General features: G+C 42.6%; 1 pseudogene across 1 annotated transcript; it reads left to right on the top strand.

Moving 5' to 3' along the window:
• The first annotated feature begins 7,207 nt into the window (after window positions 1-7,207).
• On the top strand, window positions 7,208-22,017 carry LOC143586305 (uncharacterized; annotated as a pseudogene). Its single transcript, XR_013144693.1, has 5 exons — window positions 7,208-7,373; window positions 21,014-21,119; window positions 21,291-21,426; window positions 21,501-21,550; window positions 21,640-22,017. The product of XR_013144693.1 is annotated as an uncharacterized LOC143586305 (transcript).
• Window positions 22,018-22,031: the final 14 nt, after the last annotated feature.

The raw sequence follows: 22,031 nt of genomic DNA, 5'->3' as shown, positions 1-22,031 counted from the left end.
AGTTGCTGACGGTTGCCCCCGCTATGAATCTGTTCAAGTGATCGTCTGGGTCGGATATACCATCATAAGTGCCGATGTTGGACATCTGTTTGGCACTCTTCGGGGCGATTGCTTCCGCAATGTCCCTTGCAAACTTGGACGTTCCCGCATTTGCAACAGTTGGTCTAAAGGTTTTGGAGAAGTCACGTGGGTTTCCCCCCGCGTTCCTTGGTTTGAAGGTTTCTCCAAAATTCTTTCTCGGTTGGAAGTCTGTTTCCTTGCGCTTCCCTTTCGCCCTATGACGAGGGTTTGCGTCACTATCGGACTCCTCCCAATCATCGTCCAAGTACTCGCACTCATTGGTCATGTTGAGCTGTTGTCGAGTGCTTCCGAATTCGTCAGCCTATTGGAGTGAACGTAAGCGTTCATCCAACTCTGCTTGGAATTCCTTCTGACGTGCTTCCGCCCACGCTTTAACTTGATCAAGTGTTTGGCAGGGGAGCCTCGTCTGTTGTCTCTCCAACTGGGTATCGGTGAATCCCAGTGAAGGATTGTTTACTGCACTTGCCCCGGCTTGGGTAACCGGGGTAGTGTTCGTAAAAATTGTGTACTCGCCGGTGTTCCCCCCAGTAGCTGGGGTTGTGGTTACCGGAGTTTCTTGGTCACTCGTTGGCCTTGGCATCGGAGTAACCTTAACCATCTTTCCAGAGGTTTTGAAAAACTGAAAAAGAATTAGTTTTAGCTTTTATGCACGGATGGCGCCAATGAAGAAACACTAAGTGACCCCGGCGGATTATGGATAATCTTAGGGTTAAGTAGATGTTTCCCACGAGGGTTAGGTCCTGCAAAGATGGTTATTCTTCTGATGATCTGCAAAACAGACACCGTGAGTTCGTCACTGAGAAGGGGGGGGGGGTTCCTCCTTGTGACCACCCTCCAGCGTGAGAATCAGACTAGATTGCTCTGAATATAAGTGTATATTGAGAGAAATAGCTAGGGAAGATAAGATAATATCAGATGATATCCCATGATACCGTTCCAAGGTGTTGGAGTATTTATAGCCGAATGTAGGTTTCCAAGCAGGTACAGCCAGCTGTATAATATTCCTTTTCCACCAACTGTGGGCTACGTACGTGCCATGCTGGTGGTTGGTGGGTAGGCAGCGGCTGATAGTGACATGGCCAGCTGTGTACTATTCCTTTTCCACCAACTACAGGCTATGTACGTGCCACGATGAGGGTTGGTGGGTAGGCAGCGGCTGATAGTGACATTTTGTACTGGAGCATGCTCCTCCTCGTACTATTGTCGGTGAGCTGTCACCCTGTGATTGGTTCATGGGCTGCTTTGGTCAGATCTTGTCTATTTTGTCCATACCTTGGCAGGTATCTTCCAGAAGCATACGGACTGGCTCTTTTGGGCGGGAATATTCCCGCCTTGCTCATTCCTTCTTCAGGTGACATTGCTGAAGTATTAAGAGTTAGTGCCTTATGCGTGTAGCTTTACTGTTAGTGCAGGTAGCCTTCCTTCTCAGCTTGTACCCATAGCTGCGGGAACAGGCAGGGTACTGTAACAAGGGAGGCTTTCCTGCGGGAACAGCTGGCTTACTGCGTGTAAGGTCATCATCTCTCTGAGCATGGTGGGTCTTGCGGAACCAGTTGGTCTTTGCGCAGACGTACCCCATCAAGGTGTTTGTCTTGCGGGTCCAACTGGGCTTTGCGGGGACCTACCTCTTCAGTATGTTATGACAAAAGAAAATGTAAAATATACAAGAGTAGACTAGGAATTCTTTATACTGCTACTGTATTTATGAATCTAATCTACCACATCTGTGCATATTTCCCTGATGATGATATATACATATCCATCCAGAAGCACCTGCAATAACACCAAAACAAGAGAAAGAACAAGTTAAAAAATGTATTTGACTTTCTTGAAATACCAATAATGGAATAAGATCTATATGCAAAAATCTAACATCCACCCATTTATCAGATCAACTGAAAAAGACATCTTGTAACTGTAGAGCTCCCTTCAATCCAAAAAAGGATCAAGAGGAGTATAATAAAGCTCCTAGTGTATGCAAGCCACAAAACCTATTCATGCATCAAGATACATAGGGTTTGAGGGATCCATAAACCAGCAGCTATATCTTAATCCCACTCAGATCTTCTATTGGAAATTAAGGAGCTCTACAACACCAACACCAACAAACAAATCTATGAGAAAGCAAAATCTAGATAGATTTTTTGTCAACAGAAACCCTAAAAAAGCAAAGTGGAAAGAGAGAGAAAGCATTAGGTGCAGTGAGTGAGATGGGTAGATAGATAGATGGATATAAAAAGCATTTATGGATGAATATTTTTTATTTTTTACCTATTGTTATTATTATTTAACATAATATTATGATGTGTCAAATCACTGAAAAGCCTAGAGGAGTGGAGCGTTCTTGTTTGTTTAAATTAATGAGATTCGTCTTCATCTTTGATGTTCACATGCGTTTGTCCACCAACTAATAAAGCATCTTGCTTGTGTTAATAATTCAAAAGATGTCTTCACTAATTAATTCCTAATACCAGTCTTGTATGGATGGTATAAACTATAAACTATAAAGGCTTTCGCCTATTAAAAGAAAGAAAAATGTGATTCAAATCCTGTTAAAAAGTTTTGGTATAGTTTAGGAGTATAAAGTACAAAATAGTTTTGAGGGGTTTGAACTAAAATAGTTTTGAGGTTCAAATCCTGGTACGAGGTTTTGGTATAATTTAAGAGTAGAAAGTAGATAGAGGTTTTGGTATAATTTAAGAGTAGAAACTAGAAAGTAGATAGATGTATGAGTCGAAAAAGATATAGATATATATATCATAACAATACGACTTTTAATAAACTTGAAAAGCTAGTAACATTTTATTGTGATATTTTATATCTATGTAAAACTTTGATCCATTCTTGTACCTTTGACAATATTGTATATATATTACTGACTTCAATTTTTTCTAAAACTGTCATGGTTATGAAATAAATACATTGTGCAACACAGTTTGTTGAATAACCAAATAAAAGTATTCGATTTTGTCAAATGTCAACAACAAATTTAATATCATTGTAATTTTTACTTTAGTTAGATTGTTCTTTTATTCAAACCTACTAGTTTTAGCTGTTTAATAAATTAACATAATTTACTATATAATTTTGCATTTACATTATTGAAAAAAACAATTAATTATATATGCGATAAAAAAATTATAAACGGTGGTAATACAATGTAAAAGCTTCTTGACATAAAAACATTTTAGGTACAATAACCTAAATGTAAATATATATATGGTGGCAATAAAAAAATTCCCACGTTTATAAAACTTTAATATCTTATACAAACATGTCGGCATATGATAATCTTAGATCTTGACTACTCATTACAAAACAAAAGAACTAATTTACCTTTCAGCTAAAATAGGAGAAATTAATATTCATTTAATTTAAGAAGTTGGACTCAAGAAAACAAATGATTTCTAGAAACAAGTTCACAGATTGATACATTCAAGGACTAAAATATTTCCATTTCAACAATAAATGAACATAAGGTCCATAAGTAAGAGAAAAATATATATACAAAAATATAAAAAGTAAATAAAAAGAGTAGACTAGGAATTCTGTATATTGGTGTTATAGTTATGAATCTAATCAACAAAATCTGCAGAAGTTGCAATGGAAACAAATTAATAGGACCAAAACAAGAGAAAGAACAAGAAGAAGAAATGCATTTGACTTTCTTCAAGCACCAATAATGGAAAATAACTTAAATCAATAAGAATAAAAAAAGTAACAAAATATGTGGACAGATCTATAGAAAAATCTAGCATTCAAACTAAAAATGACAACCTCAAATTCAAAAAAGAATGAGATGGTGTAGAGCTCCCTTCAATCCAAAAAAGGATCAAAAGAAGGGTAATAAAGCTCCTAGTGTATGCAAACCACAAAGCCTATACATGCATCAAGAAACATAGGATTTGAGGGATCCATAAACAAGCAGCTCTATCTTAATCCCACTCAGATCTTCTATTGGAAATTAAGGAGCTCTACTTCACTTACTGACTTAAAAAATCCTTAACAAGATTTTATAGAAAACAAGTGAATCTAGTATAGATTCTTGGCAAAACTTGACCACAGGCTACAATTGTTTTTCAATGGTTTTAGAAAGAAAAAGAAGTGTGGGAAATAATAATTAGGTATGGGTGAGATGGGTGGATATAAAAAGAATTTATGGATGGTAAAGAGGGGCTGCTGGGACTTGAATTTTTTATCTTTTACTTTTTCCAACATGTAATATATTAAAATCTGAATTGTGATCTGTCAATCACTTAAAAAGTTTCTAGGAGGGGAGTGAATTGCTATAAGGCTATATGTAATGGGCGAAGGAAGGAGCGAAATCAGGCAATTTGGGGCGCGAACATCGCCCCCCTGGGCGAATTGTGGGTGGGGCGAGGACTGCATGTCGCCTTGCTTCACTTTGATTATATTATTATTATATTAGTATGTGTGTGCTATATATATATATTATTATATTACTATTGTAGCCCCTACACCATTACACCCTAAAAACAAATTATCACCCCTTGCTGACTAAAACGCCCCAATTTATAGCCCCTCTACTACGCATAGCCTAAATGAACTTCACATGCTTTTGCAGTTAAAATAATAAATCTTTTTGAATGGGGTTGTAAAAATGTTTTAATTTTTTTATATGCTACAACTTGAAGGGTTAACCGATCAAATGATCAATGAGTTCGTCATTTCGGGTTTGTCCGGGGTGGTAAGAGGCATTGTCTCTTCGGGGGATACTCAGGTTTGATCCCGAAGAGATGTAAATAAAGGTCGGTGTGTTAAGGTGTGTTATATTTAGGAGATAAAATGTAAGGTTAGCCGTTCTAAAAATGATCAATGAGTTCCATAGTAAAGGTGTCAATAGATTACATTCGTTTCACATAATTCATAAGAATTAAAAGAAATTGAAATATAAATCCCTTGACGTTGTTTGTTTCTACAAGAGATGGAATTGAACTTTTAGTGAATTCCAATGAAAATTTCACATAGTGGAGAGAAGGAGAATTCCAATTCCATTAACAAGTTTATCAATTCACCGAACATATTATAGATTTTCCAAACATTTCATTTCATTTTCGATTTAAAACAAATTCAAATTTTTATTTTGATTCATTTAAAAAAGTTTCGCGAACCATACATCCCTACAACTAATTGTTCTTGTATCCTAATAATTGCTACAAATGCTATTGGTTTTCAAAAGGTATTCGGAGGTGTCATCTAGCCCATGTTATTAAAACCAAAGTTTCATAACCTGACCATATTATAACAAGTTTATCAATTCACCGAACATATTATAGATTTTCCAAACATTTCATTTCATTTTCGATTTAAAACAAATTCAAATTTTTATTTTGATTCATTTAAAAAAGTTTCGCGAACCATACATCCCTACAACTAATTGTTCTTGTATCCTAATAATTGCTACAAATGCTATTGGTTTTCAAAAGGTATTCGGAGGTGTCATCTAGCCCATGTTATTAAAACCAAAGTTTCATAACCTGACCCTAGAAAATGAAAGAAAAAAACATTTTAAATATGATTTTGAAAAATTAAAGTTTATAGCAGTAATTCATATCTTGACATAAGTACAAAACATTGACAGTTTAATTCATTCCTCTATCTAACGCAGTTCGTTATGGGTGTAGCACCGCCGCTTTATACCACTTCATGTCAGAAGCTAGGTAGCGCCTCCTCACCATAGTGACCCTCTTGTTTTCCCTTTTTAAAACAAGTTATTTTATAAATGGAGTTTTCTTGAGCCAATGTGCTCTCCCCAAAATTTTGTCATTAATATAGAAAAAGGTTTCATGAGGGCCTGAAATGTTAGGTTATGTTGCAATGCATCTTTTTGTCACACGGACTTTCTATGTTTTCGAATTTGATAAACTACATGTTAAATGTCAAGATGCGATTGGCCTAAGCTTTCTATATATTGAATAGGTTGAGCTCAATTTTCAAATTCTCATTTTCACTTATAGAGAGAGAAAGTCTGATGAAAACCTCGTTACATTGATCCTCATGTTTTAATGCTCGAACGAGTGTTAGAATTGCTTTCTAGTTATTCCCTGTTTAACACGGGGAGGGGCTTCTAATGGGTGTACTCGACAATCCAGGAGTACCTCAATAAATGTTGATTGTTGTACAATGAAAGAACATTATGTTCATTTAGGGTCCCGATATTAATGCATTGTAAAGTAGATAAGGATGTAAACGAAGCGAACGCTCGACAAATATTTGTGAACTATTTGACGCAAAGTTCGTTTATTTTAGTGAACGTCCAATAATATGTTCATTTACATCAATTTATGTTTGTTTGTTTATGCTAAATTGTTAAAGGTTTTTAATGTTTTTTTAATGACTTTTCTAATCATAGCAAAACAATATATATAGGTATCACGTGATTAACTTATATGTAAATTAACATATGAATAAGAATGTTAAAAAAGACACCACCACAAACTTAGTAACCAAACCGAACTTTTGACATCGACCACTCCCGGTTGACCAATCAAATAAAACATTATTTGTGTTCGTGAACCATTCATAAACTAGTTTATTTACTTAGGGGGTGTTTGGGATTGCTTCTTGAAATTGCTTATGGCTTTTTGGAGAGGCAAAATGTCCAAAATGCCCCTCCAAAAGCACCTAAAAGCAAAATGTCCAAAATGCCCCTCCAAAAGCACCTAAAAGCATTGGCTTTTAGGTGCTTTTGGAGGGGCATTTTGGACATTTTGCCTCTCCAAAAAGCCATAAGCAATTTCAAGAAGCAATACCAAACATGCTCTTAACAAACGAACACACACAATAAACCTAATTCGACTAGGTGTTTTTGAACCGTTCATGTCTGATAAAAACTTAACAGACTAAAACAACTTAACAGACTAAAACATGACTTTGTTCGGTTCGATTCGGTTCGGTTCGATTGGATTGATTTTACAACCCTAAAAATAACACACACAAACTTGCTATTATTAAAAGGTGAAAACACCATTTGTTATGTGGTGTTGTTATCCTTGCAGCAAATGAAATGAAATCTCCTCCATGTTATTATTATTATTATTATTCAATCGGGGGGTTGGGTTATTAAACCCAAAAAGATTCATTCATTCATTCGTTGTTCAACACACACAAAGATACATATACACCTTCAGCTTGGTTATACTCCTCTGTTGCCCGTCGAATCAATCGATTGAAAGTGAAGGAAGATGGGGAAGAATCAGGCGTACAAGGCAATGCAAAGATCAAGGGTGGGCTCCACCTCTGGCGGCCCCGATGACGTGGAAGACGGAACGGTTTGTACCCTTCCACTCCATATTCAATTAAGTTACTTTTAATCATCTCTCTGTGTGTGCACTTAGGGTTTAGGTTTTTAGGGCTATAAGTGATTGATTTGTGCTTGTTAGTTGGATTTGATTCCCATGGATTTGGGTGTTTTTGCTTTCCTCAAACCCTAACTCATTTTTGTATCAAAATTGTTTTTTATTTCATTGAAGAAACGTGGATCAGCTCACTGGTAGACGATCAACTTTCCTCGGGTATGAGTATGCTATTTCACCGATGGTTCTCCGGAGTATGAATTCTTCCACCTACAAAACGAGCAGCACCGTGAACTTACCCCTCAGAAAGGGACAGAGGGGTCCTCTTTGGGGTAACCCTCCGGTGTGAGAATAAGAGATTGTAGGAGAAGATAATAATAATCTGAGAATGAGTAAGGAATTGGAATGTATTTTCTTGCTTACCTCCTATTGTGGAGGTGGTGTGGTATTTATAGTGTTAGGGTTTCCACTGATTGGGCTCAGATCCCATTAGGGCCTTTTTGGCCTTCTCCTATTGCTTTGCGCCACGTGTCCTTAGGACACATGGTGCTTTTTCATTGATTATTCTCTGACCCAGGTATTTCACCTGACCCATGTGCAATCACGTGGTAGCACATGGGTTTTGCTGAGTTGTCCACCTTTCATTGGCAGCTGTCAACATCAGCATATTCTTATTCCTTAAAGGATACCTTCTGGAAGGTTGTCTGACGAGCACAATCAAGGTTGTCCTTATCCTGATTTGGATAAGGACGAGGTTGATTATGTGCATGTGTGATATGCGCCTATTCTGAGGATGCGCGAGGTCTTCTCTTTATTCTCACGCGCAGATGTTTCATGCGCAGATGTGATATGCGCAAGCTTATGTAATATGCGCCACGCGCAGATGTGATATGCGTGAGCATATATGATGCGTGAGCATGTGATATGCGCCACGCGCAGATGCGCCACGCGCAGATGTGATATGCGTGAGCATATATGGTGCGTGAGCATGTGATACGCGTGAGCATATGTGATGCGTGAGCATATGTGATATGCGTGAGCATATGTGATGCGTGAGCATATGTGATATGCGTGAGCATATGTGATATGCGCCATGCGCATAGGTTTTGGCTTTGTGCCTTCATGATATCTTGATTTCAAGCCTCTTGTCTATATCTTGTGGGTTGACCCGCCTCGCTCGATGTTAAGGCGGGTACATACCTCTTCAAGCCCCCCTAGTCTAATGTGTCTCTTGTCTCGCGCTAGCGAGGTAAGATAGATATTAGACTTAATAGTTTTCTCTTTTAATAGGGTTTGTCTTTTCCTTTTTTATTTCTCATCGTTGCGCGAAATTCTATCCTTTTGGTTGAAATGAATCGTCCATGTACGTGGTTGGTTGGTGCTGACATGCGTCAGAGATGGAGACATGTGTCAGACTTTTCGTGTACTCGAGGTGCTACAGTTGCCTTTTCTGTCCCCTCACACAGTGTCAGGAACACGTGTCGCGCTCGTGTTGGCCTGCACCTGCGAGTGGGGGCACGTGAACTCTGATCAGTACCTGTTTCGTTCCCTTTTATGTCCCCTCACACAGTGTCAGGAACACGTGTCGCGCTCGCGTTGGCCTGCACCTGCGAGTGGGGGCGCGTGAACTCTGATCAGTACCTGTTTCTCTCTCTCCTGGGCCTATAAAAGTAAGCCTTTTGAGTTATTATTCTTCATCTTCATTGTTATTTCAGAGCTTTTTCTTTCCTTCCATTTTTATTCCGATTAAGGGCCTGTCTTTTGCTTCCAGATTTCCGTTCTTGAAGTAACCTCTGTTTGATTCACAGTTGTATGTCTGATAACCCAGACACCGCAATCTCCCCCAGCAAACGCCGTGTAAAATCATTAGTCATGTCCACTTTGAAGAAGACCGGCAAGGGAAAACGGGCTGCCGAGGCCTCGTCGGAGGAGGTGGGGAAGGGCAAGACAGTGAAGAGGTGGGATGAGATTCCCTGCAAATTGAGACAGTCTGATTTCGACAGTCTCATCGCCTCTCAGGGTTTTCTCCCTGAGTACGGCTGTCTGCTCCCGGCGGCCGGGCAAACGGCGGCAGATCCGCCCACCGGCTATATCTCCTTATACTGCCATTTTTTCACTCACTGCAACCTTCGTCTCCCGATGACAAGGTTTATGGGTGCACTGCTTCAATTTCATGGGATTCACATATCCCAAGTCCATCCTTTTGGACTTGTGCGCATGACTCATTTTGAGTTCATGTGCAAAGCTCAGCGCGAGGAGCCCACCCCTCGGCGCTTTCAATATTTTTATAAGCCAAAAATCCAAGATTCTTGGTTCTCATTCGTTCCTCGCAGTCAGAAGGTCAAGTGCTGCACTCTTTCCTTCAAAAGCCTTCATGACTGGTCTGAGAAATTTTTTTATATTAAGGCTGGTGTGATTCCCATCCGCATGACCATGCGCGCGATCACTTCTACGCCCGCGGATGTGAATGTTCCTAAGAACCCAACTGGTGCATGGGTTAATAAGTTGACTGCTGAACCATCCCCCGCCAAGAATATTTGCGAGGAGGCGCTGGTGGGGGTTGGTATGAGCAGGAGGTGGACCGACAGCGCGACTGAGCCTGTTATCCAAGTTGATGGCTTATGTGAGTTATTAGCTCATTGCATTATTTCTGCGCGAATATAATTCATTTTGCTGATATCATTTGTCTTGTTTTATGCAGTAAGCAAGGGGTACGTCCACGCCGCCTATGATGAGCATATGGAGGGTGGCTCTGTCGCGCTGGGCGCTGGGGAAGTTGGCTTCCCCGTTCGCTTCGATGATATGTTCATCTCTGTTGATTTGGGATTTTGCTTTGACAGCGATGCGCCTGGTAGGCCTTTGTACTTATGCTTATGCCTTTAGAATACCAAATTTGGTTAACATTTCTGTTGCGCGTATTGTAGATGCGCTCGAGAACTATGAGCTGGAGCTCGCGGAAGAAGAGGTGGAGGAGGAAGCTGAGGTGCCACAACTCAAGCGTAAAGCTAAAGGGAAAACTGGCGCAGGGGCCAGTAAAAAACAGAAGAAAAATGATGCCCCTGTTGCTCAGGATCCTTCTACTCAAGCGAAGGGACTTGAGAAAACCAAGGGGTTTACCTCCAAGTTTTCCTTGTCTTCTTTGCCTCAAGGTGTGGGCAGTCCTCCTGTCCACACGAGGTATGGTGCCGCCACCTCCTCTCTTCACGCGGCGGAAAAGGGAAGCGGCGCTGCGCCTGCTGTTTCCTCTTCTCCAACAGGTATACTTTGTTTATACTTTATGGTTTTATGAGCGTGATTCCGATAGAGTTATTAATGAATCTTTGCTCACTCAAATGTTTGTAGAGCCGGCGACCTTGGTGGATCAACCTCAGGCGCAACAAGGTACCGAGGCTGCGCCGAAGGTTGCTTTGAAGTCCCCTGTTTTACCCTCGAAAAGGGGGAAAATGGACTTCATGGCGATGTTTAACTCGCGAACGGCGGTGCGCCAAGGTATATATTGCGCTTTTATTTTCTGACTTTTTTCTTTTAGATCAAGTCATGAATCATTTCTCTTTGTTGGTTTTTTCATAGGAATTATAGCTGGCACACAAGCTGCTGGCGGCACTGCTGGCGCCGGCGCCAGCGCCGTTGGTTCTGCTTCTGCTCCTGCAAGCACTGAATCTCCCCTCATTGGGATTACTAAGGAGCAGGAGACTGTTTTACGCGCTGATCTAGCGGCGTCGAGACCTCCCTCACCTCCTCCTGCGCGCAGCCCTCCTCGCGAGACTGGTTTTGATTTTTCCAAGTCGCAGGAGAAAAGACTTGTTACAGAGGATGATGAGGAGGTCAATTTTGAAGACTCCGATGGTGGCCGCGCAAGCCCTGTAGCGCCACGAGATTTCGGGGCGCAGCCTTCTCGTGGGGCTGGCGCTGACTTTTCTGCTTGCTCTCCGCAGGTATAAGTTCGTTTTGCTCCGCTGCGCGGACTTCCATATTAGTGTTTAGATGACTAGAACGTTGCTTTGTGTTTGCAGGAAGCCGATCACATATACCGCCCGAGATGGAATATTACTGAGGATAGCTCATTTCAGTCCATGGGTGTGTGTGAAGACTTCTGGGCTCACTCTGTGCCTCCAGCTGAAAGGAGGTTTCAGGAGGACCGCGCTCGCGTGGACTTGTTCAATGACCATCTTTTTGCTGGGTCTGCGTTCTTTGCTGCCTCCCAAGAGCTTCGCTATGATTATGTATAGGTGCGTGATGCTCTTGCGGAGGCCAAGCAAGAGGCTAAGGTATCTGCTTGGAATCTTTCTGACGCTCGAGAGAGAGCTGAGAAACTCCAAGCAGAACTCAGCGAGAACCGAGCAAGTGCCAACGCTGCCTTCGTGAAGCGCGGGCATGAGCTGCAGGCTGCGCGGGAGAAGCTGCAGGCAGCAGAGGAGGATGCGGCCAAGTACGCGCGGCGAGTGCGCGATTTGGAGCTAGATGCAGAGGCGCGTGATCAAACTCTTGTGCAGGCTATCACTGACAAATCTTTATTAGAGAGTGAGGTTGCGCGCCTGAAGAAAGAGCTTGAGGCCGCGCGGGCAGAGAAGGATGAAGCCCTGGCGACGGCAGCGTCTGGCCAAGAAGAGCTCGATGCTGCGCGAGCGGAAAGGAATGAGGCCTTGGCGGCAGCAGCGTCCGACAGAGAAGAGCTAAAACAGACCAAGGAAACTGTTGAGTTGTTAAACTCTCAGATTCCTGCTCTTGAGACGTCTGTTTCTTCCCTCGCGCAGGATCGCCAATGGCTAGTCTCACAGGGTATGACTCGTTGCGCTTATGCGATGAAATACTCAGACGAGTTTCAGACCCTTGTGATGGATTGCAACGCTGCCTCGCGCTTGGTGGGTCGAGCTGAAGGGTTTAAGGATGGCTGTGAATATAGCATGCTGAAGAAGAACCCATCCGACTACCCTTATCAGCTCGACGTCGTCTGCGCTGACATGGCCGAGGTGGGGGAGAAGTATTTGAATACTCCCATTCCCATCCTTGAGCAGGTATTTTAACCTTAATGAGTTTACCTTGACTTATTTTCCTAGTCTTTTTGTACTCATACTTTTCCTTATGATTTGCAGATAGCCTCGCTTGCAGATCAGCCCGATCTCGGCGCTCTAAAGAAATTACTTGACGAGTGTGAAGGGGCTGGTGGCGGCGATGATGGCGCGGGCAATGCTGCCTCTGCTAGCGGCTCTGGCGTGGCCAAAGGACCCGCTCCTGACACTATTGTGATAGAAGACGACTCCATTCAAGACGAACAGCTTGACTATGGCAAGTTTGGAGATGACGAGGAGCGGGCTGCGCCAGATGCTGAGGGAGGTAATGATGAGGGCGATGAAGAGGCTGACGTTGATATAGAGACTTGAGAAGCCCTTCATGTTTTTTTTTATTTGTAGTTTGTATCTCATCATTTTGTAAATTTGTAAACTTCTATGTTTTGGAATGAAATTTTGTTTTTCCTTTATTTGCATCTTGCGCATTCCCCATTCATCTCTTTATATTGCATGTTTGCTTGTTGAATATAATATATGCTTGCACGTTGAAATTTGAACAAGGTTGTAAGGAAATTATTTTACTTAATCCTTGTCATATTTTAAGTGATTTTGCAATATCCTGACTATGCTGACACGTGCCTTGGCGTTTCATTATTCCTCTTTTGCGCGACGTTATCGCGCATTTATTATAAGGAATTATGAGTTTTTTAGCCCTTACGTGTCAGTATGTGTTACTCTGATATCCATTATAATTCCATGCGCGATCTCGACCTGAGACCTTAACAACTATGTTTTGGCATGTGCTTTGCCTTAGTTGTGCTTAGGTATTTTTATGGTCTAGCTGCGCAGCATGTAGGATGGATGTTGTGAGTGATTTGAGCTAAGGCTCGTATTATTGGGCTAAGGCCCTGAGCTAAGGCTCATATTATTGGGCTAAGGCCCTGACGTTTTAGAGTTAAAACTCGTTAACGCGTTTGAGCTTGAAGCTCGCGCATGTATGTTTTACTTCGTTTTATTTTTAGTTTTGATGTCAATACAATGTTGTCATATTGCTCAAAATTAATAAAGGGAAGTGTGAAACATGTATGCAAAAGGTAATAGAACACACATTAAGAGAAAATAGCGCTTATCATTATTCATAATGGCTTAAAAAGCCTTGATTACAAACTTGACAATTTTTACATGAAACATTTTCTAAGCTGTGCTGCGTTCCATGCGCGCGGGATCTTCTTTCCATTCAAATCTTTTAAAGTGTATGCGCCTTTTCCCAATTCTTCCGAGACTTGATAAGGTCCCTCCCAGTTGGGGGACATTTTTCCCGGAGGTATTGCGCGGCTAGCTTCATTGTTCCGAAGGACAAAATCGTTCTTCTTGAAGTTGCATTCTTTCACGCGTTGATTGTAATATTTTTCTAGTTTTTTCTTGTATTTGGCTTCACTGATGATAGCTGCCTCTCTGCGCCCTTCAAGTAAGTTGAGATCCAACCTCCTTTCGCGCTCGTTATCAATCTTACTCATCATGAGCACTCTATGAGATGGGCATCCAATTTCTGCTGGAATCATAGCCTCCGTTCCATAGGTTAGGCTGAACGGGGATTCGCCATTGCTGGTTTTGCTTAATGTCCTGTGCGCCCACAGGACATTAGGTAGCTCCTCGACCCATGAATGGGATTCTCCCTCCAACCTTTTCTTCAGCCCATTCAGCAAGCTTTGGTTCGCGCGCTCCACTTGGCCATTCCCCTGAGGGTGGTATACTGAAGTGAAGATTTGGTTGATGCGCAATTCCTTGAGCCAACTGGATATCTTCCTGTCGGTGAATTGTTTGCCATTGTCGCTCACAATTTCCATGGGCAGGCCAAAACGGCATATGATGTGGCTCCAAATAAATTGCTTCATCGCCTCGGCTGTGATTTTTGCTAGTGGCTTAGCTTCAACCCATTTTGTGAAATAGTCTACTGCCACTACCAAAAATTTTACTCGCCCTTGCGCTTGCGGTAGGGGACCCACAATATCGATTGCCCATTTGTGGAAAGGCCATGCGGAGGTCACCGGAATCAAGTTGTTCTTTGGCCGCATGGTGTTTGGCGCATAGCTCTGACACGCTTTGCATTTTTGGATCTCTTTTAACGCGTCCAAGTACATGCCTGGCCAATAGTAACCTGCGCTCATTGCCTTGGCAACCACCATGCGCGGGCCAGCATGTATTCCACAGATTCCTTCGTGTATCTCTCTGATCACATAGCTTGCTTCCTCAGCATCTAGGCATTTCATGAGCGGTCCAAGATAAGAGCGTCGATATAACGTACCATCAAGCAGTTCGTAGTTCTGCGACTTGTGTCTTATTTTCCTCGCCTGTGCGCGATCGTCCGGTATCTTTCCCTCCTTCAAGAATTCCATTAATGGAGTTATCCATGATGAAGGTTTTGTATGAATTACAAGGACAGACTTCGCTCCCACCGACGGGTTGCTCATTACTTCCACCCTGACATCTTTGCCAAAGTGATCGAAGCTGGTTGATGCCATCTTACTCAGCACGTCGGCAGACTTGTTTTCACTGCGCGGAATATGTATGATTCTGAAGAAGTCAAATTGCTCGATGATTTTTCTCGCCTGCTCTAGATACAGAGGCATGGTGTTCTCCTTGGCATCATAAAGGCCATTGACCTGTGCTGCTACCAAGTATGAATCAACATGGGCCTCTAGCTTTTTAACTCCGAACTTGTGCGCGATGCGCAGACCAGCCAGCAGGGCTTCATACTCAGCTTCATTGTTGGTGCTCTTGAAATCCAACCTGATTGCGTAAGTATACTCATGACTTTCTGGATCCACCAGCTTGAGGCCTGGCCGGACCCTTCATTGTTTGAAGCTCCATCAGTGAATAATCTCCAAACATTTTTTTCATTATTGGCTTGCGGAGGGTCTACCTCGCGCTGAGCCTCTTCAATTTTTCCTTCAGGGATTTCTGCGATGAAATCAGCTAAGACTTGTCCCTTTATTGCTAGACGGGGCTTATAGGCGATCGTGTGCTCTCCTAATTCCAGCGCCCATTTTGTCAGCCTTCCTGAGAGCGCGGGACGCCGCAAGACTTGCTGGATATTGTAACCAGTCAGAACTTCAATAGGATGACCATTGAAATATCTATGAAGCTTGCGCGACGCGTGTGTTAGTGACAAAACTAACTTTTCCATGATGGAGTAGCGCGTCTCAGGATCTGTCAACACCCGACTCACATAATAGATTGGTGTTTGGATTCCCTTGCGATCCACCAACAACACTGCGCCGATGGCGCGCTCTCCTGCTGACAGGTACAATGTTAGAGTTTCGCCAGGAAGTGGAGCTGTGAGCGCAGGCAGATTTATCAGACATTCTTTTATCTCACTGAAAGCTTGCTCGGCCTCAGGCGTCCACTTGAATTGGCTTTTCTTTAGGCAATTTCTCAATGTGTTAACAAATGGGGTAGATTTGCTTGCATGGTTCGCTAGGAACCTGTTAATTGATACCAATCTACCATTCAACTTTTGAACTTCCTTCATGGTGGATGGTGAGGGCATGTCAAGGATAGCCTCCACCTTCTCTGGGTTCACCTTGAAACCATCCTTGGTGACCATTATACCTAGAAATTTCCCTTCTTCTACGCCGAATGTGCATTTGCTCGGGTTGAGCTTCATGTTTACTTCCTTTAGGCGCCAAAGGGTTTCTTCGATGTCTTTGAGCATTTGTTTTTCCTCCCTGCTTTTAATCACCAAATCATCCACGTAGACTTCTAGGTTTCTTCCAATTTACTCGTTGAAAACCGCATCCATGAGTCTTTGGTAGGTGGCTCCTGCATTCTTCAAACCAAAGGGCATTTTTGTGTAACAAAAAACACCCTTGTCAGTTCTGAAGGCAGTCTTGTCCTCGTCTTGTGGTGCCATTTGAATTTGGTGATAGCCCTTGTAGGCGTCCAGGAAACATTTGAGCTTAAATGGCGCCACAGAGTCCACCTTCGCGTCAATGTTTGGGAGGGGGTAATAATCTTTTGGACATGCTTTGTTGAGGTCCTTGAAATCAATGCACATCCTCCATGACCCGTTGCTCTTCTTTACCATCACAGGATTGGCTACCCATGTTTGGTATCGTATTGGGCGGATGATATTTGCGCGCAGTAGATCTTCTACTTGCTCATTCATGGCCTTTGCCTTCTCATCCCCCATGACTCTCTTCTTTTAAGCAATTGGCTCTACAGACTTAAAGGTGTTGAGAGAATGTTGCGCCAGGTCTCGCGGAACTCCAGTCATATCAGAATGTTGCCACGCGAAGACCGACATATACGTTGTGAGCAATCTTTTCATTCTCAACCTTGTGTCGTCTGATATCGTAGCTCCAATTGTGATTGTTTGCTCTGGGAATTTTGGGTTGAGAATCCATTCCTCTGGCGCTTGTTTGCCATTGGAAGTTTCATTCTCCCTTCCCTCGGTATACTTGTCACTGCGCACAAATGATCTCGGTACACAAATGTTACACCTGTTGGTGTTGGGAACCCCAGCGCGCCGTGCGCTGGTGATGGTATGGCGTTGAATTGAGCAATCGTTCCTCTACCCAAGATCATATTGTGGCATGAAGTGGTGGGCAAGACCAAGAAGTTGACAATTTCGGCTCGCTTGTGTTTCTCATCCCCCATGGTTAGTTCAAATTGTATCTGACCTAGGGGGTGAATGATTTCATTTGAAACACCCGAGATTGGTGCATTCACAATTTCGAGCCTTGCTTGGTCTGCTGGATCCAACTTCCTGAAACATTGCTCATACATGATGTCTGATTCACTGCCAGTGTCCACCAGGACTTTTGACACTTCATAATGAGCAATGTGTGTAGTGATGACTAGAGGACTGCTGATAGACGGGCCTCCCCTGATTCTTGGGAAGATTACTTGTTGCTCGCGCCAATCTCCTTGGACTTGCGCGCTTCTCTTTCTCGATCTTTGCCCTTGCCTTCCTCCCTCGGCTACACAGATTCTTTTGAACTTTTTGCTGGCTGAGGCTCCATCTGGTTGTTCATTCTCTGGTCTTGGGTTTTTCACCAGGTGAGCCAACTTGCCTGATTTCACATCTTTTTCAATCGCATCCTTCAAATGGTGGCATGCATCGGTGTTGTGCCCTGTGGACTTGTGAAACTCACAATACTTGCCACTGTTTGATGGTCCCTTGTGGAGTAATGGCTTGGGGCTTTTAAACTGGACATTCTCTGTGCTTAACACTTGTGAAGGCGTTTTAGTGAGGGGAGTCCATATTCTTGGTAGAGGTCTGTTAGGCTCTCTGCCGCCTTCCCTCTTGTCACTTTCTCCGCGATTACGAATGTCTTTTTGGGGCTGGGGTGAGCTTGGTTGCGCCTGCTTTTCTGCGGGAGAAAAACTGGTTTGTTGCAAGTTGGACCATACGGAGTTCTGTTTGCCCCTCCTTTCATTGTTGCGCGGTGCTTCTGTTTGATGCCCTCTATCTCTTGCTCTATCTTGGGCAATTTGTTTTTCATTTCGCGCGAAGACTCGCGATGCTTCCATTAGCTTGGCCCAAGTGGTTGGCATGCCATCTCTGCTCACGAGAGCTCTGCGGAGTTGATCACTGCGCGCACCTTGTATAAAGGCCACGCGCATGAGTTGTTCAGTGATACCTCCAATTGCAAGAGATTCCTGATTGAAACGGGTTATGTAGTCTTCAATGGTTTCATCATTCCTGCGCACGCAGTGCATGATGTCATCGGGGTCGCGCGTGTGTCTGCGATGCTGTACGAAGTGAGCCTGGAACTTCTCCAATAGCTCTTCGAACCCATCGATTTGTCCAGTCGTCAAGCTTTCGAACCAGACACGCGCTGCGCCCGTGAGGCAGCGAGCAAACATGTGACACCATGTTGGCATCGTCCAGTTTTCTAGGTTTCCAGTGTTGTAAAAACCTTGTAGGAAATCGTCTGGATCAGTTGTGCCGTCGTACTTGCCCAAACCACTTGGCATCTTGGTTTTGTGCTGAATGGGAGCCTTCGCGATGCGCTCAGTGAATTTTGAATGCTTCACCAAGATGGCTGGCCTGTATGGTGTGGTTACGTCTACTTGCCCTCTCGCTGGTGGGTTGTACGGTGTGTACAGATCCATATCGGCTTTGGCTCCAGGCGCTATGTTCATGTGCGCGCGGAGCTGTGAGCCGCCTGCATGAGTATCTCGCGTCTTCCTCATGCTGTGCACTTCTTCATCACTAAAATCAGCGTGTTCAGTGTGAACAGAGTGACCATCTTCCGGCGCGCGCGCCCTTTTTGTTGTTCCTTGAATGGTTTGCTTATCAAACGCGAGCCTTTGTGTTAAGTCGGCTAACTTTTTGTGTTTGACCAGCTCATTGTATTTGTCCATTAAACGTCGTTGTTCGTTTATGAGCCATTCTTTAGGGTCATTGGTTTCAACTTCTGGACCCATTGGTCCTTTTTGTTTCGCGCCAGTCAGATTTTGGAACGTGAGATCGTCTGGAGGAGTTTCAGTCTGGCTATGAGGAGTTGTGATGAAGGGATGGTTACTGGTGGTGCGCGCAGAATCACGCGGCACCCTCAGAAACTGCTGTCCCTCATTAACATCCTCAAGCTCAATATCCTCCAGAACTTGATCGCTGTTTCGAACACCAGAAACCATGGTGAAGTTTTTCAGAGAGAACTGATGAGATGGTGATTTTGTTGCCGTTGTAACAGGTGATGGCGCCAATGAAGAAACGTGGATCGGCTCACTGGTAGACGATCAACTTTCCTCGGGTATGAGTATGCTATTTCACCGATGGTTCTCTGGAGTATGAATTCTTCCACCTACAAAACGAGCAGCACCGTGAACTTACCCCTCAGAAAGGGACAGAGGGGTCCTCTTTGGGGTAACCCTCCGGTGTGAGAATAAGAGATTGTAGGAGAAGATAATAATAATCTGAGAATGAGTAAGGAATTGGAATGTATTTTCTTGCTTACCTCCCATTGTGGAGGTGGTGTGGTATTTATAGTGTTAGGGTTTCCACTGATTGGGCTCAGATCCCATTAGGGCCTTTTTGGCCTTCTCCTATTGCTTTGCGCCACGTGTCCTTAGGACACCTGGTGCTTTTTCATTGATTATTCTCTGACCCAGGTATTTCACCTGACCCATGTGCAATCACGTGGTAGCACATGGGTTTTGCTGAGTTGTCCACCTTTCATTGGCAGCTGTCAACATCAGCATATTCTTATTCCTTAAAGGATACCTTCTAGAAGGTTGTCTGACGAGCACAATCTAGGTTGTCCTTATCCTGATTTGGATAAGGACGAGGTTGATTATGTGCATGTGTGATATGCGCCTATCCTGAGGATGCGCGAGGTCTTCTCTTTATTCTCACGCGCAGATGTTTCATGCGCAGATGTGATATGCGCAAGCATATGTAATATGCTCCACGCGCAGATACGCCACGCGCAGATGTGATATGCGTGAGCATATATGATGCGTGAGCATGTGATATGCGCCACGCGCAGATGCGCCACGCGCAGATGTGATATGCGTGAGCATATATGGTGCGTGAGCATGTGATATGCGCCACGCGCAGATGCGCCACGCACAGATGTGATATGCGTGAGCATATATGGTGCATGAGCATGTGATACGCGTGAGCATATGTGATGCGTGAGCATATGTGATATGCGCCATGCGCATAGGTTTTGGCTTTGTGCCTTCATGATATCTTGATTTCAAGCCTCTTGTCTATATCTTGTGGGTTGACCCGCCCCGCTCGATGTTAAGGCGGGTACATACCTCTTCATTCATACTTTATGATTTATGTTGTTGGTTCAAGGTTTTCGGTTAATTCCATGTGTATTATCTACTATCTAGAATGGTTTGAATCCCCAAGTTTGAAAATTTATTCATGTGTATTGCACTTGGTTTATTATTACTCGCATCTAGGCCTGTAAACGAACAGAACTTTCATGAACTGTTCGACAGGAAGTTCGTTTATATAATAAACGAACGTACATGAACACAGGTTCGTTCGTTAGTTTATCTTCATGAACGTCAGTTTATATTCGTTTATACATGCTCATTGATGTGCGTTTATTTACATTTATTTGCTTATGTAAATGTTTATTCATTTATGTTCATTGAAGTTTTAGTAAGTACATAAGTAGTTATATTTATATAAATATAAACATGAATTCTTTTAAACTGTGGAGTCATGTACAAACTTGGTAGAATCATAATTAATATTTTGAATGAGTCATGTAAACTCAAATCACTAATTTAGATGTGTTTTTAGATTAATTGTGATGTATGGGACTTGTTTGTTTGTGTTCATCAATGCTAATTTATGTTCATGTGTGTTTGGTCATTTATGTGCATTTGTGTTCGTCTACCTTCGTGAGCTGTTCATTTAGGTTTTAAATGAACGAACACGAACATGTTCATTTTCTTAATCTGTGAACATGAACAAAAACATTTGTTTGATTATATGTTTATATTCAATTGAAGTTAGATGAACGAACACAAACATGCCCCTGTTTGTGTTCGTTCGGTTTGTTTACAAGGCCTACTCGCATAATATAATACATAAGGGAAGTAGTGGGTTTTCTTTTTCTGATAAGAAAGTCGCAGGTGGATGGTTCATTTCATTCACCAGAGTGGCATGCAGCTCGTTTGGCCAGCCTCAAAACTTCGCATACAGTTAGTTACCTGGGAAGAGTACAAAAAGAAGCAAAAGGTAACATCCCCATTCATCAACATGGTTTTACCACTTATTATTTGGATGCTAGTTTCAATAATCATGCTTTCAAATGATATTAAACAGCATTACTTCAGTTCTTTATAATGGTCAGTTTTGGTAAAATAAAATTACTTATATCTGAAATGATTTTACTATGGACATTATTAGGAAGAAGAAATGAAAAAAGGGGAGTTAGAAGCTGACAAAGATAGAATGATGAGAGAATATCGGGCTCAACTAGATGCAGAACGAGCAAGCAAGCTCGCCCATGGAAGAAACCATTCGAAATCTACTCATAAGAAGGGTATGTATGCATGTGATACAGCAACTTAAATGTCTTCTGAATGATGTTTTACACTTTTACTTGCTTGCTTGTAGATAAGAAGAAGGATAAAGATATCAAGAAGCGAACCAACAAGAAGAGAAAGGTGCCATTCTTTACAAAATTTAGATTATTATTATGTTTTCTTCTACTGTTTGAAGACTAATGACAGTCTTCTGTTGCATGCGTATTTAGCATTCGAGGGAGTCTTCAAGTTCATCGTCATCTGAATCTGATTCAAGTAGTGATGATGATTCAAAAAAGTCAAGATCAAGGTCTAAAAAGAGGAAAGACAAAAGGCACAGGAGGTCAAAATCCAAGCATGAGGACGAGGTAGATGGCCCTTTGCCTCTTTCCAGGTTCTTTGGGAGCACAAAAGGCTGATTTATCGTATTTGTGTTTTCTTTTCTTTAATCAAATCAGAGGATGTTATATCAATCTGAACATCCACCTCTTCTGAATCATGTATTTTGTTGGCCCCAAGCGTGTTGTTACTTTTGCGGTTTGTAGACTCATAATTCAAATAGCCAAGAGAATATTTCATCCAGCTTTTAATATCTCAGCATTTACATATGATACAAACCAGA

Source organism: Bidens hawaiensis, unplaced genomic scaffold, assembly GCF_021521415.1.
Source record: "Bidens hawaiensis isolate Kalapana, Puna unplaced genomic scaffold, B.hawaiensis_p1.1 tig00034606_1, whole genome shotgun sequence".
NCBI classification, from domain to species: Eukaryota; Viridiplantae; Streptophyta; class Magnoliopsida; order Asterales; family Asteraceae; genus Bidens; species Bidens hawaiensis.
This window is presented reverse-complemented; position numbering and strand designations above follow the sequence as displayed.